Source organism: Ornithorhynchus anatinus, chromosome 1 (genome assembly GCF_004115215.2).
Source record: "Ornithorhynchus anatinus isolate Pmale09 chromosome 1, mOrnAna1.pri.v4, whole genome shotgun sequence".
NCBI lineage: Eukaryota > Metazoa > Chordata > Mammalia > Monotremata > Ornithorhynchidae > Ornithorhynchus > Ornithorhynchus anatinus.
Window position 1 is genome coordinate 120,629,510 of NC_041728.1, and position 14,699 is coordinate 120,644,208.

The 14,699-nt window shown below is 42.7% G+C and overlaps 1 non-coding gene across 1 annotated transcript; it reads right to left on the reverse strand.

The window, feature by feature from the left end:
• Positions 1-8,064: 8,064 nt before the first annotated feature.
• Positions 8,065-8,202, reverse strand: LOC114817039. Its single transcript, XR_003764880.1, has one exon. It is a non-coding gene; the product is annotated as a small nucleolar RNA SNORA7 (small nucleolar RNA).
• Between the last annotated feature and the right edge of the window lie 6,497 nt (positions 8,203-14,699).

Here is a 14,699-nt window from a genome sequence, read left to right on the forward strand (position 1 = left end):
ACCTGTATGGCTGCCCTGCACAACTTCTACAGTGGTTGACACTATACTCCTATGCCCCACCTCTCAGGGAATCATTTTAGGAGGGAAGGGGAAAAAAAAGACCAGGGGATAATTTAATTGTCACATCTGTTAAGCGCTTACAATGTGCCAGGTGCTGTTCTAAGTGCTGGGGTGGATATAAGCAAATTGGATTGGACAGATTCTGTATCCTATATGGGGCTCACAGTCTTATTCCCCATTATATGGATAAGGTAACTAAGGCAGAGAGAAGTGAAGTGACTTGCCCAAGGTCACAGAGCAGATAAATGGAGGAGCCAATATTAGAACCCAGGTCTTCCTGACTCCCAGGCCACTGAGAGCTTTGGGCTTTTGGCTGTGGACATGATGAATCTCTGGAATGTTAGTTTAATGCAGGGGGAAAGTGGGAGAGAGCGAAGAAAATAAGAAGCCACATAGCCTAGAGGATAGAACATGGGTCTGGGTGTCAGAAGGACCTGGGCTCTAATCACAGTTCCAACACTTGTCCATTGCTATGTGACCTTGAATTCACTTAACTTCTCTGTGCCTCAGTCATCTCATCTATAAAATAGGGATAGACTGTGAGTCCTATGTGGGACACAGACTGTGTCCAACCTGATTAGCTTACATGTACTCCAGAGATTAGTACAGTACCAGGCTCTTAGTAAACACTTAACAAATACCACTCAAATAAAGAAAGGAAGGAAGAACTATCAAGGAGGATAGAAAGAGAGAAAGGCACAGGATATTGGAGAAGCCATCACTAATGGAAATCAAATTTTCCCTGAATATTTCAAGTTAACTCCCTAAAGCGAATCAGTCATTCTTCCTGTCCTCTCACCCTCACCAAGCTGCTTATTGACAGTCTGTGGTTTTAAGAATGCAGTAATAAAGGTAAGCTGTGCAGAGTTATAGAGTGCCATCTATAGTCACAGTACCTTACTATGTGAGCTCGTCCTCTAGACTGTGAGCTCATCGCGGACAGGGAATGTATCCGTTTGTTGTGGTACTCTTCCAAGTGCATAGCACAGTGTTTTGCACACAGTAAGTGCTCAATAAATACTAATGAATGAATGAATGACTTACATCACATTTTCCTTGCCCCTTTCTTTTTTTTCCTTCTATGATATTAGTTAAGCACTTACTATGTGCCAGACACAGTACTAAGCATTGGAGTAGGTACAAGCTAATCAGTTTGGATGCAGTCCCCATTCCACATAGGCTCAAAGTCTTTAATCCCCACTTTACAGATGAGGTAACTGACTTACAGAGAAGTTAAGTGACTTGTCCAAGGTCACATAGAAATGTAGCAGTGTCAGAATTAGAACCCAGGTCCTCTAGCTCTCAGGTCTGTGCTCTTGCCACTAGGCAAATCTGCTGCTCTACTGCTGCTTTTCTTTTTCTTCTTCTCACACAGAAGATGATTAGCAATCAGAAAACATGATGAAACACAACGAATAACTCAGGGTATTTTCTTGATATGGCCACTCTCAAGGAATCTGAAAGGAGGGAATAATAATGGTGATATTAGTTAAGCACTTATTATGTGCCAAGAATTGTAATAAATGTTAGGACATTGTACTGTTAGGATAGAGATAAAATAATCCAGTCAGACCCAGTACCCATCTTTAGTAGAGCTCAGAGGCTAAGAAGGAGGGAGAACTTTTTCATCAGTTTTTTCATCTGTAAATTAGGGATTTAATACTTGTTCTCCTTCTTTACTTAGACTGTGAGCTCTCTGTGGGACAAGGATCATGTCTAATCTGATTGTCTTGTATCTACCCCAGTGCTTTGTACAGTGCTTGGAACATAGTAAGTCCTTAATAAGTACCACTGTTATTAACTATTTTAGAGTTGAGGAAACTGAGGCACAGAGAAGATAAGCGTCTTGTCTAAGATCACCCAAATGGCCTAGTGGATAGAGCCCAGGCCTGCGAATCAGAAGGATATGGGTTTTAATCCCAGCTCTGCCACATGTCTGTTGTGTGACCTTGGGCAAGTCACTTAACTTCTCTGGACCTCAGCTTCCTCATCTGTAAAATGGGGAATAAGACGGTGAGGCCCATGTGGGACAAGGACTGTGTCCAATCTGACTACTGTATATATACTCGAGCGCTTATAACAGTGTTTGGAACATAGTAAGTGCTTAACAAGCACCATAATTATTATTTTTATACAAGCAAATAGGGTTGGACACAGTCCCCATCTGATATAGAGCTCACAATCTCAATCCCCATTTTACAGATGAGTTAACTGAGATCCAGAGAAGTGAAGTGACTTTTCCAAGGTCACACAGCCGACAAATGGTGGAACTGGGATTTGAACCCATGACCTTCTGATTCCCAAGCATGTGCTTTATTCTCTACACCATACTGCTTCCCATATATTTAAATAACTGCTGTGAAAGGTGGAAAAACAAGGTGGGGAGATGAGAGATCAGTCAGGGAACGCTTTCTGAATAAGTCCAGTCCATTTAAAGCTAACTGGGTGGGAGCTGCTGTCTCCTGTGACTAGTTAGAACATCTCCACTGCAGCCCGGTAACTGTTCCATCCTTAAAACCGATATCATTCATGACGACTTAGAGAACTTTCAACATATTTGACCAAAATAGCTTTCTGGATGCAACAATACGGTTTGGTGAGCAGTAGTGAAATTCTCCATGTGTGGCCTCTGGAGTAAATTTCCAAGTCAATAAAATACTTTCCCTTTCACATTTGCTGATGTTGGCATATATGTCAGGATTGAGTGTAATTCTCCATGTGTGGCCTCTGGAGTAAATTTCCAAGTCAAGAAAATACTTTCCCTTTCACATTTGCTGATGTTGGCATATATGTCAGGATTGAGGAGGGAGTATTTAGGTTCTGGGTATTTGAGGGGGACTCGTAGTCATGGGTAGAGTGTGAACACTGGGAACGGATTCAAGTCCCAAAGCGCCTTCTCCACTACCTGAACCAGTGGGGTGCCCCTAGAACCAACTTGTTTTTATTCTTCATGATAGGGGTTCATCCACAGTAATAATGTTAATAATAATAATGTTGGTATTTGTTAAGCGCTTACTATGTGCCGAGCACTGTTCTAAGTGCTGGGATAGACACAGGGGGAATCAGGTTGTCCCACGTGGGGCTCACAGTCTTAATCCCCATTTTACAGATGAGGGAACTGAGGCACAAAGAAGTTAAGTGACTTGCCCAAAGTCACACAGCTGACAAGTGGCCGAGCCGGATTTGAACCCATGACCTCTGACTCCAAAGCCCATGCTTTTTCCACTGAGCCACGCTACTTCTCAGTGATACTGTGTCCAGTGTCACATGGACCCTCAATTAATCAGTCAATCCATATTTATTGAGGACTCATTATGTGCAGAGCATTGTACTAAGATTTTGGGAGAATATACTACAACAGAATTAGCAAGCTCCTTCCCTGGCTAAACAAGTGGGTTTCTAAGATGAAGAATTGGGCTTCAAATCTCCAGGATTCTGAAATGGTCTCTTCTATTGCCCTGATGGAGGTTCTTACCGTCACTCGCAAGACAGAGCCACATGCACTAACTGCTCAGAAAGATACAGTCTGAGTGTGATCATGATCACCTTCCTGTTTTCTTCCCCTTCTCCTATTACCTCCCCCAAGGCTTTCAGATTTTATATATGGATTAAGAATCCTACCTAATGCAGGCATTCTCCACAATTCAGTAAGTTGAGGTTCCTTTACAAATGAGATGGTATCATAAATGGCTATATTTTGAGTTGTACTCCATAGACTGACAAGCTCTAAATTACGATCCATTCCAACATCTCTGGAAAAATAATTTGAAATTCATTTCTGGGCTACATATCACGATTTTGTAGAATTGCCTGTAATCTGAAGATGATTCTGATTACGATGAAATGCCACCCATAAATGGATCATGTCTCTGAGAGCTAATCTCTTTAATATGCACATGCCAAGTCCTTAAGAAACACAGTAGGACTCTTTTTCTCCCTCTCAGGATCACACCTGAAGAGTTTCCAGTGCTCTACTAGTCTTGGCTACAGGAGGGAGAGTCCATTCCATTCATAGCTTGGGCATTGGCTAGAAAGTGGAAGGCAATCTGCTCTAAGTCAAAACTCAACTGTGCTGGGCCACAGTGGCATGGGAGAGAGTTGAGGGTAGAGACTCAGGTTTACTGCATGGAAGGAGGCAGTGGTAAACCACTTCCCTACTGGACAAAGAAAACTATATGGATATACTACCAGAACAATTGCGGATGGAGGTGGGGTGTTCTGGGAGAGATGTGCCCATTGAATGGCTATGGATCGGAGACAACTCAACAGCATAAGACAAGCAAAGGGCTCCTTTTCCAACTTCTTGCTATCCAGACTTGTATTGCCCAGACAGTAATGGTTGTGAGGGAGTAGGGATGTCTTACTGGCAACTGGACATGCACATAAGTAATAATAATAATAATTGGGCTATTTGTTAAGTGCTTATTATCTGTCAGGCCCTGTTCTAATAGCTGAGGCAGATGCAAGATAACTGGGTTACACAGTCCCTGTCCACATGGGGCTCACAGTCTTAATCCCCATTTCATAGATGAGATGAGGTAATTGAAGCACAGATAAGTTAAGTGACTTGCCCAGGGTCACACAGCAGACAAGCGACAGAGTCAGGATTAGAACCCATGGCCTTCAGACTCCCAGGTCCCTGCTCTGTCCAATAGGCCGCGCTGCTTCTTGCTAACTGTGGTAGTGATGGCTATTTGCCCTGAGTACAGCACAGGTAGCAAGGAGCAGCTAGCTACAGGAGGGAATGGGTATGGTGTGTGGTCAAATAGCAGACAAGACAAATGTCCCATTTGGTAAGTTGTTGTTTGGTGTGAGTTTCTAAAGAGCTTAGTAAGGGTTGAGAGGGAGGTTCTTTTCCTTATTTTCCACTTTCTTGCAAAAACTAGGAGAGAAAGCAAAAAAAAAAAAATAACAACAAAAAAGCAAGTCTTCCTGACTTCCTCACTGCCTGGACCCTCACCCTAGCCAGAAAATTTAAAAAACTAAACCAAAAAAAAAAAATAGAACAAGAAAGAAAAAACCCACACAATATTACCTGCACAGAAATACCTTTAATATTGTTAAAACACTTCAAAGCAAGGATGGCCTAGTGGATAAAGCACAGACCTGGGAATCAGAGGGACCTGGGTTCTAATTCCGTCTCTGCCACTTGTTTGCTGTGTGACCTTTGGCAGGTCACTTGGCTTCTCGGTGCCTCAGTTACCTCAATTATAAAATGGGAATTAAGATTGTGAAAGACATGGGGACATGGACTGTGTCCAAACTGATTAGCTTGTATCTATCCCAGTGCTTAGCACAGGGCCTGGAACATAGGAAGTGCTGAACAAATACAATTAAAAAAAATTCACAATATCTCAGGGAAAGCTTTAAAATATTTATGAATCTTTATAGGAGGCTGAAGAAGAAGATGCTTTTTCTGGCAACTGGGTTCCTTATACCAGGCTAATTTCTTCTGATACCCGCTTTGAAATCTTTGCAAACATGTTGTTCAGAACCTTATAGCTTAGTTCACCCAAGCCTGGATGCCAGGAGTTCTAGATTTTATTTCCAGTGCCACCAATGCATCTGAACCTTCATTTAGCATTTTTCACTCTGCCCCTGAATTGTTTTCTAAAAAAAAATTCAGTTAAGGTTTTCCCACTCCTCAACAACCTCCAGTGGTTGCCCAACCACCTCTGCATCAAACAGAAACTCTGCACCATTGTCTTTAAAACACTCAATCAGCTCGACCCCTCCTGCCTAACCCTCACCCCAAATTTTCTTCTCCAGCCCAGCCTGCACAATTTGCTCTTTTAATGCCAACCCACTCACTTGATCTCATCCATCTTGTTGCCAATCCCTCACCCACATCCTGCCTCTGGCGTGGAACCCCATCTCTCTTCATAACCAACAGATGTTCACACTCCCCTCCTTCAAAGCCTTATTGTTTGAAGCAGTCATTCAGTCAGTCAGTCGTATTTATTGAGAGCTTACTGGGTGCAGAGCACTGTACTAAGCACTTGGAAGAGTACAGTCTAACAATGTATCAGACACATTTCTTGTTCACAATGAGCTTACAGTATAGAGGGGAAGATAGCTCTTATTATAAACAAATAAAATTATAGATAAGTATATAAGTGCTGTGGGGCTGGTGTAAGGGTGTGTGAATAAAGAAAGTCAGGGCTATGCAGAAGGGAGTGGAAGAAAAAGAAATGATAGCTTGGTCAGGGAAGCCTCTTGGTGGAGATATGCCTTCAATAACACTTTGAAGGAGGGTAGAGTAATTGTCAGATACGAAGAGGGAGGGTGGTCCAGGCCTGAGGCAGGACGTGGGTGAGAGATAGGTGGTGAGATTGACAAGATTGAGGTACAGTGAGAAAATAAGCATTAGAGAGCCAAGTGTGTAGGCTGCGTTGTGCAGGAGAGTAGCAAAGTGAGGTAGAAGGGGGCAAGGTGATTGAGTGCTTTAAAGCCAATGGTAAGGAGTTTCTGTTTGATAAGGAGGTGAATGGGCAACCACTGGAGATTCTTGAAGAGTGGGAAACCATGGCCTGAACGTTTCTGTAGAAACGTGATCTAGGTTGAGGAGTGAAGTGTGGACTGGAGTGGGGAGAGACAGGAGGTTGGGAGGTCACCAGGGAACCTGATATGGTAATCAAGGCAGAATAAGATAAGTAAAAGCACATTGCCTGCCCTAACTAACCCTCATTTCCCCTACTCCCTCTCACTTCTGTGTTGTCCATATGTATGAATCTGAACCCTCTATTTACTCTATTCTCAACCCTACTGAACGTATGTACACATATTTTAATGATTGTCTCCCCCTCTAGATTGCAAGCTCCTTGTGGGCAGAGAACATCTGACAACTATGATAATTATACTCTCCCAAATGCTTAGTGTAATGATCTACACACAGTAAAGCACTCAATAAATATGACTTACTGAAACCTCTAACCTTCCTTGATTTATAATCAACTAATCAATTAATGGTATTTATTGAATGCCTATTGAATGCTAGAGATTTACTGAACACATGAGAGAGGACAACAGTAGCAAGCCCGTCAAATGGCAGGGACTGTCTCTATCTGTTGCCTACTTGTTCATTCCAAGCACTTAGTACAGTGCTCTGCACATAGTAAGCGCTCAATAAATACTATTGAAGCTGGTCCCTCTCTGCCTTCAAGATCCTCACAGTATGTTGTGAGGGAAAGACAAAAATCATATACAGGTGGTGAAATCCAAAGGAGAAAAAAATATTAAGCAGAAGGCAGTACACACATACCAGTGGGAAATGGATTAACAAATACAACTGGATGTTCAGATAAATATGGCAATTAAATAAGTAAATATTATTTATTTGTTATGCATTTATTTTGCTAATATGTTTATCAATACATTAAATGTAATCTTTCGCTCCACTGAGACCTCACTTTCCAAAATCACTAATGACCTGATCTCACGGATTCCACCCTAATCCTCCTCCATCGCTTTCCTGCCTATGACACTGTGGATCACACCCTTCTCCTGGACACATATGCCAACCCTCATTTGTCTGACATAGACTTCCCCTAATTTTCCACCTAACCCTCTAGCCAAATATTCTCAATCTCACCAGCTGTTCCTATGTCTCCCACTCCCTGATTGAGGATATTCTTTAAGGCTCAATTATGGGGCTCCTTCTCTTCTCATATTATGCTGACTCTCTGAGAAAGCTCATTCACAGCCTTGTGTTAAATTACAACCTCTCTGCAGACCACTTCCAAATTCACCTCCCTAGTTCCAATCTCTCGGCTTCTCTTATCTTGTCTTATGCTGTCCAGTCGTCTCTGACCCATAGCGACACCATGGACACATCTCTTCCAGAACACCCCACCACCATCTGCAATTGTTCTGGTAGTATATTCACGGAGGTTTCTTGGTAAAAATATGGAAATGGTTTAACTTTGCCTCCTTCCATGCAGTAAACTTGAGTCTCCACCCACGAATCTCTCCTATGTTACTGCTGCCTGGCACAGGTGAGTTTTGACTTGTAGCAGATTGCCTTCCACTTGCTAGCCACTGGCCAAACTAGGAACGGAATGGGTATGCCTCTGCTTGTCTCTCCCTCCCATAGTCGAGACTGGTAGAGTACTGGAAACTCTCCAGGCGCAACCCTGAAAGGGGCTCTGCTTCTCTGCCATTTGGTATTTTCTACTTCCCCAACGTCATCTCTACGTAGATATGCTGCAGGCACCTCAAGTTCAACATGTCCTTAACTGGATTCCTTATTTTCCCTACCAACTCATCTCATCCATTAATTTTCCCATCCCAGTCAACAGCTCCACCACCTTCTCATTTCTCAGGCCCTTAACCTTGGTTTATTCTATTTTCCCTCTCTTTCAACAAATATAGTCAATCATTTGCCAAATCCTGTCACTTCTTTTTCCCAAGTATTTACAGAATCTGCTCTTTCCTCTCCATCCAAACTATCACCTCAGTGGTCCCAGCATTTACCTTAATTGGCTCTCCTCATCCTACCTCACCTTGCTAATCACCTACTACACCTGAACCCACACACTTCATTCCTCCAAATCCAACCTATTCACTGTATTTCAATCTCACCTGACCAACCAAGAACCATCTGATCACATCCTCTCTCTGGCCTGGAACATCATGCCCCATGATATCCACTCTTCCCACATTCAAAGCCCATACAAAATCTTGTCTCCTCCATGACACCTCCTCTGAAGAGCCCCTCATTTCCCCTCTGGGCTCTCCCTTCTGTTTCACTTATGTACTTTAGTATGTGGTCCTAAAGCACTTGATATAGACTCCATCTCCAGCCCCTAAACACTTATGTACCTATTTCTATACTCTGCCATTTCTCCTATTCTATAATTCATTTTAGTGTCTGCCTCCTCCTCTTGTTGTAAGCTCCTTGTGGGGAGGGATCATGTCTCTCAATGCTATTGAAGTGTACTCTCCCAACTGCTTACAGAGCTTACAAAGAATGAATTAACAGGTCCTTTTTGTTCTCCATGGTCATAAGGGAAGGGAGGCCTATGAAAACTTCTCCCTTGCACCTCACCACTCCCACCCGCCTCCTTCCTCCTCTGCACCTTTCTTATCCTGCTCAGTAGTTTTGTAAGAGGAGATTTCCTTCCTCCTATTAAAATCTACATTCTGCTTTTTCTTTTTCACCTCCATCCCCATCTTCTGGCACCTTATTAAAAACCATCCCCTCACTTCTTCCCTTCTTGACTGTCATCTTTACCCTGTCACTTTCCAATGACTTCTTCCCCACTGCCTTCAAATATGCCCAGTGTATTCCCTATCCTTAAAAAAAGCCTCCTTGATTCCTCAGCACCCTTCAGGTGTAGTGGCATTTCCCTCCTATTATTATATTTTAAACTACGTGTGTAAGTTCTTTAAAATTCAGCCTTCACTTCCTCTCCTTTAATACTCTCCTGGATCTCCTCCAACCTGGCTTCCATTCTCACACTCCATGGAGGCTGCCCTCTCTAAAGGCACCAATGACCTTGCCAAATTTTGTTACCCCTACTCCAACTTAATCCTCCTCAAGTCAGCTGCCTTGGACACTGTGGATCATCATCTTCTTCTGGAAACATTATCCAGTCTTGGCTTCATTGACACTGTGCTCTCCTGGTTCTCTTTCTATCTTTCTGGCTGCTCATTCTCAGTGTCTTTCACGGGCCTCGCATCCCTTAACTGTGGGAGTCCCTCAAGGCTCAATTCTGGGTCCCTTTTCCCCATTTCCTTGGAGAACTCATTTCATTCATTCATTTAATAGTGTTTATGGAGAGCTTACTCTGTACTAAGCACTTGGAATGTACAATTCAGCGACAGATTTGCTGAATTGCTCCTGTGTCTTCAATTTCCATCTCTGTGTGGATGATTCACATATCAAAAATCATATAAGAACTTATCAATCAATCAACGGTATTTATTAAGCACTTACTATGTGCAGACCCCTGTTCTAAGTGCTTAGGAAATACAATACAAAAGAATTATCAGACAACATTCCATGCACATAATGAAGTTACGGTCTAGAAGGAGAGATAGACATTAACATGATTACTACATCATTCTTCTTGTTGTCCTTCCTCCCTCCCGTCTCTCCCCATTCAAGTCCATACTTCACTCTCCTGTCCAAATCATTTCTCTAAAAAAATGTTCAGTGCACCTTTCCTCTCTCCTGAAAAACCTCCAGTTGTTGTCCATCCACCTACACATCAAACAGAAACTCCTTATCATTTCCTTTAATCTTTCAATCAGCTCACCGCCCTGCCCCCCTAAATCAATCAATCACTGATACTTATTTATTGAGAGCTTACTATGATCAGAGGACTGTACTAAGCGACCTTGCCTGGCTGAACTCCTACTACAACCTAACCTTCACACTCCATTTCTCTACTACCAACCTGCTCTCTCTACCCCTGTCTCATCTATCACACCAACAACTCCTAGCCCACTTCGAGCCTGGAACTCCCTCCCTTTTCATATTTGACAGACCACCAATCCCCCTATTTTCAGAACCCTATCACAATTACTTCTCCAAGCAGCCTACCCTGACTAAGCCTTCACTTCCTCTCTTTGCCTTCCTTTCGCCATCACCTGTGTGCTTGGGTCTGTAGGCCTTAAGCTTTTTGATTTTCACCTTGTCCCCACAGCACTTATGAACATATCCATCTGTAATTTATTGTACTGTCTGTCTCCTCCTCTGTTCTGTAAATTCCTTGTGTGCAGGGATCAGGTCTACCTACTCTATTGTACTGTACTCTCTCAAGTGCTTTTAGCAGCCTTCCTGCCACAGTAAGGGCTCAGTAAGTAACTCTGATTGACTGACTGACAGGACTAGACAGGGCTGGGATTCCAAAGCTGCAATGACTTACAAATTTTCTATCTTCTAAGGGCTTTTCATTCATTCATTCATTCAATAGTATTTATTGAGCGCTTACTATGTGCAGAGCACTGTACTAAGCGCTTGGGATGAACAAGTCGGCAACAGATAGAGACGGTCCCTGCCGTTTGACGGGCTTACAGTCTAATCGGGGGAGACGGACAGACAAGAACAATGTCACTAAACAGCGTCAAGGGGAAGAACATCTCGTAAAAACAATGGCAACTAAATAGAATCCAGGCGATGTACAATTCATTAACAAAATAAATAGGGTAACGAAAATATATACAGTTGAGCGGACAAGTACAGTGCTGTGGGGATGGGAAGGGAGAGGTGGAGGAGCAGAGGGAAAAGGGGAAAATGAGGCTTTTACCCATCACTAAAGAAACCTTCTGGCCCCTCACCCTCTCTCTATAACATTATCCTCTCAGAAAGGCACTCAAATGATCAGGTCTTTTTTACAGTGTTTATTAAGCACTTACTATGTGTCAAGCACTGTTCTATGTGCTGGGTTAGATACAAATTAATCAGGCCAGACACAGACCCTGTCCCACATGGAGTTCAAAGACAAGTAGGAAGGAGAGCAGGTACTGAATCCCTATTTTTCAATTAAGAAATTGAGGCACAGAGAAGTTAGGCAGTTTGCCCAGGGTCACACAGCAGACAACTGGTGGAGATGGGATTAGAACCCAGGTCCTGTCCCACATGGGACTCACAGTCAAGTAGGAGGAAGAACAGATATTGAATCCCCTTTTTGCAGTTGAGGAAACTGAAGCACAGAGAAGCTAAGTGGCTTTCCCAAGATCACACAGCAGAAGACTGGCAGAACTGGGATCAGAACACAGATCATCTGGCTCACTAGGCCATGCTTCTTCCCATTGAGGAGGAGGCCCTTTGTGGCATTGAAAAAACAGCCATCATTTGAAGATACAACTTTCCAACTTTGGAGAAAGAAACCTTGGAAACCAAAGCCTTAAGAAATGAAAAAGCTCCAGACCTGCTGGCATCTATGAGAACTGAGTGGCCTAATTCTCAGACATCTGCATGATCTTTGCAGTACAGTGGGCACAGGAAGGGTTCAGAGAGAAATGCCAAGACCTCTAAGCTCCATTCATTACTCTTACAATGGTATATGACACCATCAACAAACAAGGGTTCTGACATTGCTTAGTCCAGGACTGGGAGTCAAGAGATCTGGGTTCTATTCCTGGCTCTACCACCTATCTTCTGTGTGTTTCAATCAATCAATCAATCAATCAATCAATCAATCAATCAATTTTTACTAAGCACTGTACTAAGTGCTTGGGAGAGTATTATATAACAATATAAAGTTGGACAAGTCACTTAACATCTTTGTGTTTCAGTTTCTTAACCTGTAAACTAAGGGATGAATACCTGTTTTCCCTCCCCCTTAGACTGTGATCACCACATGGGACAGGGACTGTATCTAACCTGATTGCATTATGTCTAATGATAATAATAATAATAATGGTATTTGTTAAGCGCTTACTATAAGCCAAGCACTGTTGTAAGCACTGAGGTAGATCCAAGATAATGAGGTTGTCCCATGTGAGGCCCTCAGTCTTAATCCCCATTCTACACATGAGGTAACTGAGGTAACTAGGGTCACACAGCTGATAGGTGGCAGAGCTGGGATTAGAACCTGTGACCTCTGACTCCCAAGCTTGTGCTCTTTCCACTAAGGCACGCTGTGATTGACATTCACCAGTGATTGACATTCTCTGTGGCTCAATCTTGTCTATCTCGCCACTGACCCTTTTCCCACATAATAATAATAATGTTGGTATTTGTTAAGCATTTACTATATGCAGAGCACTGTTCTTAGCGCTGGAGTAGATACAGGGTGATCAGGTTGTCCCACGTGGGGTTCACAGTTTTAATCCCCATTTTCCAGATGAGGTAACTGAGGCATAGAGAAGTTAAGTGACTTGCCCAAAGCCACACAGCTGCCCAGTGGCAGAGCTGGTATTCAAACCCATGACCTCTGACTCCCAAGCCTGTGCTCTTTCCACTGAGCCATGCTGCTTCTCACTTTCCGCTGGCCTAGACCGCCATAACTAATTGTGAGCGGCAATTGTGTCTGTTAATTGTTATACTGTACTCTCCCAAGTGCTTAGTACAGTGCTTTTCATATAATAAGAGCTCAATAAATTTGATTAAATGAATGAATGCATATTCTCCAGACCTCCACGTTTCCCACCATCTTAGATAGTCAGCCCCATGAAGGACAAGAATCGTGACTTAGTGGAAAGAACCCAGACTTGGGAGTCAGAGGATGTGGGTTCTAATCCCGGCTCCTCTATTTATCTGCTGTGTGAATTTGGGCAAGTCACTTCATTTCTGTGGGTCTCAGTTATCTCATCTGTAAAATGGGGATTGAGACTGTGAACCTCATATGGGACAACCTGATTACCTTGCATCTACCCCAGCAATTAGAACAGTGCTTGGCACACAGTAAGTGCTTAACAAATACCATAATTATTATTCACACCTGTGTATTCCCTTACAGTGCTTAGAACAGTGCTCTGCACACAGTTAGCGCTTAATAAATGCTATTATTACTACTTCAAAATCTTATTAAGGTCATATATCCTCTAAGAGCCCTCTTTTCCACTACTGTCTCTCCCTTCCACATCATGTCTGTACTTTCATTCATTCAGTCGTATTTATTGAGTGCTTACTGTGTGCAGAGCACTGTACTAAGCACTTGGAATGTACAATTCGGCAACAGATAGAGACAATTCCTGCCCAACAACAGGCTCACAGTCTAAAAGGGGGAGACAGACAGCAAAACAAAACAAGTAGTCAGTCAACTTAATGTTCACCCCACCCTCAGTCCCACAACACTTTTGTACATATCTGCAATTTATTTATATTAATGGGTCTCTCCCTATAGACTGTAAGCTCCTTGTGGGCAGGGAACATGTCTACTAATACTGTTATATAGTACTCTCCCTAACAGTACAGTGTTCTGCACACAGTAAGCACTCTATAAATACAAGTGATTGATTGAATGATGTGAATGTTTAACAAATACTACAATTGTTATTGTTTTTATTACTGTCAGACCCTTCTTGGTCTTGCATGGAATGAAATAGGACTAGCTAATTGGTAGGCCACTTCTGTTAAATTTGCCATTTTATGCTGGCCCGCTTGAGGCTCCAATGAGAGATCTGGGAGCCAGTGTCAGAATGACTTTCTGAGCTAATGGGAAGCACTTGGAGATCAGCAGACTATGAGTATCATGGAAAGACTTTACGATAGAGGTTCAGAAACTGCTACATGCAGGTGATTGTGTTCCTGAGGCACATATAGGAGGAGATGTGGAAATCAATGAATATGAACTACTTTTCAGATTCAATGCAACACTATGGATTAACAGTAGCAGTAATATAACAGTAATTATTATTATTAAATTGATTAAGCACTTACTATGTGCAAAGCACTGTGCTAAGCACTGGGACCGACATAAAGTAATCAGTCCAGAACAGTCCTCCCATGGGACTCACATAAGTGACCTGCCTAAGGACACACAGCAGGCATGGGTCAGAACAAAGATTAAAACCAATGTTTCCTGACTCCCCACACTGTACTCTTTTCACTAGGCTGATAAAAAATTAGAACTCCTCATATTCTCACTCAAACCCTGTCCTCCCTTTGATTTTCCCATCACTGTAGAACACACCATCTTCCCTGTCTCTTAAGCCCATACCTTGGTGGTATCCTCAACTCATCTTTA